We start from the raw sequence: 4,913 nt of genomic DNA on the forward strand, positions 1-4,913 counted from the left end.
TACGTCGCTCCCCAACGTGGTACGCGCCCTATAGAACCCCGCAAATTTCCGTTGCGACGCACACAAGGAAGCCCCGACTGGGCCGGTCCATTTAGGTGCTGTGACGATTTAAAAATACATCGAAATATCAGTCTAATATGGGAATAAACTCCTTGCCTCTAAGGCTCAGGAGGCATTCTCGATGGGACCTCCTGTACAACGCCTTCAACGCTGGTTAGTGCAACAGGCGCTCACGCGCCAGGCTGCTAGGCCGGCCCAACAATCCCAATAACCACGTCGGGAAAAAAAATTAAGATGATTTTTATCCTGAAACAGTTTCTCTAGGAATAGCAGAATTCGAACTCGGGGCACAGGCATCGACAACAGTAGCTCATAACCGCTAGGCTAAGATCATATCATTGTCCAAAACTAGAAACTAGTACAATTTGACCTTTCCTTTAGTTAATATATATTATATATACCCAGCATAAACTATTTTGAAAACAAGTATAAATTGGAAAATAATTCTAAAAGTATTGAAAACAGCCACGAATTAAAAAGATTCAGAATTACTTTTTAAAAGTTCATGAATTTGAAAATGTGCATGAAGTTTTCAAAAAAGTTTGCAAAAATTTGAAAAAAGTTCATTGGATTTGAAAAAAGTGCATCGAATTTGAAAAAAAAGTTCATAGTATTTGAAAAAACTTCATTGAATTTGAAAAAAAGTTCATCAAATTTGGAAAAAGTTCATCGGATTTCGAAAAAGTTCGTCGAATTTGAAAAAGTTCATCAATTTCTACAAAAAACGTGAAAAAGAAAAATCATTGATTTTGAAAAGAACATGATTTTTTAAAAAGACGCATTTAAAAAACAAAAAAGAACAAAAGAAAAGAAAAAGGAAACCCGCATAAAACCTCACCTGAGAATGACCAACGAATCAAAAAAAGGGTTTTGGAAGCTTTTGGAGTTCCCGCGACTTGGGAAGGAAATAAAAAGATGGAAAGAAGTATTAGAACACTAGCTGGTCTATGGCTTGGTGGTTGCGGTCGTGGGGGTACAATTGCAGATGCAGGGGGAGGTGCGTTGCAGGCGCCGGTTTGCCAAATAGGGATTGCCTTCTCGATAGCCACTCGGGCTGACGAGTGCTATGGCATTCACGCAGCTACGCATCCTTTTTTTTTAAGTTTCGACCATTCTCTTTGGAAATGTGAACAAAGTTTTTCAAAAATGTGAGCAATGTTTGAAATCATGAACAGAAATTTGAAATACTGAACAATTTTTGAACACTTATCAAAACATATGAACAAATTTTGAAATTCGAACACAAAATGAACAATTTAAAAAATGTCATGAACAATTGGAAATGTGAACATATTTCAAAACTTGGAAGATTTTGAATTTGATAAGGGCTATTGAAAACAGGGACACTTTTTTTGTACTTTTTGAACATTTTTAAAAAATGCAAACATTTTATAAATTCCAGAAGATTTTTTCAAAACACAAACATTTTTAAAATTTGAGAACAAAGTTTAGAAAACAGGAACATATTTTGATGTTTTCAACATATTTTGGAAAAGGAAAACAAATTCTGAAATTTATTAAAACACAAACATCTATTTTATAAGGAAAACAAAAATAAAAACATGAATAACTTTATGAAACACAAACATTTTGAGACGTGATTTTTTAAATGGCACCTATTTTTTAAAATTTTGAACAAAATTTGAAATTTTGAATAATTTTTTGAAAAATGTGAACAAATTTCGAAAAATATGAACATGAAATTCTGAACATTCACCGAACGTAGAACAATTATTAAAACTTGTGAAGAAATTTTGAAATTCTGAACATTTTTTGAGAAGCACCAATAAATTGTGAACAATTTTTAAAATGGAAACATTTTTTGATATTTTGTACATTTTCTGAAATGTTTTGAAAAATTTGAAAAAAAATATGCCAAACAATATTTTAATAACTGGAAGTTTTTTTTAAAGTCGTGAAGAATATCTAAATAAGTGATGTTTTTGAATTTAAGAGCAAAATTTGAAATCACAAACAATTTTTTACATTTGAATATTTTTCAACAATGTGCAAAAAATGAAGAAAAAAAACTTGAAAAATAAAAAAAGAGGATAAAAAGGAAAAATAAAGAACATGAAGAAAAGTAAACAAAAAAGTGACAAAAGGAAAAATAAAAACGAAAAACATAAATAAAAGTAAACCTGGTAAAAGAAAATAAACTTCAGGGAGATGATGTTGTACGCGAACTGCATACGCAAATTGGGCCGGCCCATCGCGATGCTCGGTCGCTTCAGCTATGCGAAGCGCTGGCAGTTTGACGTAAAGCGCGTCAAATACGGAATTTCCTATAATTGGCTCGAGCCCCTCGTTTACGAAATCACTGGTACCACTCCCACCTTTCGCATAGCAACGTGTGCCACTTTTCGCAATATGTGAGCTTTCTTTTTCATAGATTCAAATTTAGTATATATTTTTTATTTCTTTAACCGTGTGCCAAAATCTTAAACTATTTTCATCGTTGGACCTATCGCGTCAAGATCTTTGAGACTAGATCTTATTTGAATATATTCCAACAAACTTTTTTCACGAAAAAACTAAAAAATCAGTTGGAAGCATGTTTTTAACTGTTCGTGAAGCACATATATTTATGCCTCCATGAGATGAAAATGTGTGCTTCTACATAAAAACACAGAAAAAAAATCCCCTTTCTGAAGAAGCGCAACTTTGTTTCTCGCGAAAGCAAATCTCTGCCTTCACGAGAAGCAAATATGTGCTTCTCGTCAAAGCAAAAAAAAAACTGCACAGAAAAGAACGATTCTTGATTTGTTTTCTTTTTTAGAAGTACAACTGTGCTTCTCACGGAAGCAAATATGTGTTTCGCGTCGAAGCAAAAAAAATTGCGAAAAAAATGATTTCACCATTCGCAATTTTTTTCCTTTTTCGAGAAGTACAGTTGTGTTTTTCGCACAAACAATTTTTTGCCTCCACGAGAAGCAAATATATGCTTCACGTGGAAGGCGAAAAAAATTACACATAAAAAATCATGCACTTTTTTCCTTTTCTGACAAGCACAGTTATGCCTCTCGGAGCAAATTTATGCCTCCATGAAAAAATACATATGTGAATTGTGATTTTTTTTCTTTTCCAAAGAAGCACAACTTTGCTCCTCGCGGAAACAAATCCATGCCTCCACGAGAAGCAAATATGTGTTTCTCGTTGAAACAAAAAAACATCTACAAAGAAAAGTTCTACGATATTTTTCCTTTTTACGGAAGTAGTCCTTCCCATGGAAGCAATTTTGTGCCTCCATGAGCAACAAATATGTGCTTTGGGTGGAAGCAAAAAGACTCACGTAAAAAAATGATGAACTTTTTTCCTTGTTCAAGAAGCACGCAAGGAAATTTGTGCCTCCGTGATGTGCTTCTCGTGAAAGCAAAACAAATCATAATTTTAATCCAAAACCTAGATAATACCAGACGTAAATAGAAAAACAAGAAAATCTAAAACAAAAAACGTGTAAAAAAATAAAAAATAAAAAAATCTGAAGGAGCGTTCAGCCAACGCCACTTATAAAAAATAAAAAATAAAAAATCTGGAGGGAGCGTCCAGCACATGACACGTGGCATTGGCTGGACGCATCACTTGACGCGCTCTCAGCCCACAAAAGTGACGGTTGCGGTGTACCACTTGACTTGTTGCTCTCTTTTGGCACAAGTGCGGACTATTGGCTACGCATAAACATTCAAGTGCTCGAAGCATGGTTTGACTTCACTTTGTGTGTTTGGTTTATATGGTTTTGTATTAATAATTTGATAAATACAGTATGAAATTAAGATACGGTTCTGTTTCGGTACATACCAAATTATTTCTGTATGGTTTCAGTATATACCATATTTTTGTAAAAACCAAAGTTGATGCAAATTTGAAAATGACATATCATAATTTACAAATTTTATGACTCGAGACACATACCTTTTTATACAGAGTATATAACTATATACATGTATATATGAATGCATGGATTCGATGGTTATGGATGTGCTTAGCATTCTTTTGAAGAGAATTATTATTATTTACAGGAAAAATGATGTGCTTAAGAGGAAATCTGGCTCCAGCACAAAAAATGCTACTTGTATGACTGTCGCCTCAAGATATATAAATATATATTATTTTACTTTGGTTGACCGTTCGGTTTTTGGCATATACCATAAAAACAAAAATTCAAAATGATATGAAATTTTTATACCATACCGAAACCATAAACCATAAATGTCGTAAAGTTTGCTCGGTTCGGTTTATTTTTTATATGATTTTTCAGTTCGGTTCTAAAATGCATAGAGTGACCTTGAGTCCAAAGCAAGGCATTTTTTCCCTGGGTTTATTTTAGGAAATAGTCGAGGATTATATAATTTACAAAAAAAGAGCATGCATTTTAAAAGGGGCGTGTCGGGCTAGCCTGAAGGCTTTAGGTCAGGGAGCGGCCTGGCTAGCTACAGGGCAGGACAATACAGGTATCAACGAAACGGTTCAAATGGTGCCTTTTCCATATCCTTTATAATTTTTGTGGTATTCGGAGCGAAGCGGATAATGACTGGATGTGGATCCGAATGCAGATTATATCGGACCACAGATTCAGAGCAGAATCGGAGCAAACTCGACCGAAAATGGACAAAAAGTATCGCATCATACGTGCCAAGAGACATGCTTTTATTTCTACGTAAATTAAACATCAATGTATTTTAGAACTCACTTTGACCAATTTATAGATCGGTACCAGTCTATTGGATATGACCAACTAGCATATCTCTACTATTAAAGGAGGATCGAACGTCGTGATGGTTCGACCTCGTTTGACCTCCCCCTCCTATCCCTGCTATTGATACATCCTCCCGCAGCTTCTTCCATCCCGCCCC

This window comes from Triticum dicoccoides, chromosome 5B (assembly GCF_002162155.2).
Source record: "Triticum dicoccoides isolate Atlit2015 ecotype Zavitan chromosome 5B, WEW_v2.0, whole genome shotgun sequence".
Lineage (NCBI taxonomy): Eukaryota > Viridiplantae > Streptophyta > Magnoliopsida > Poales > Poaceae > Triticum > Triticum dicoccoides.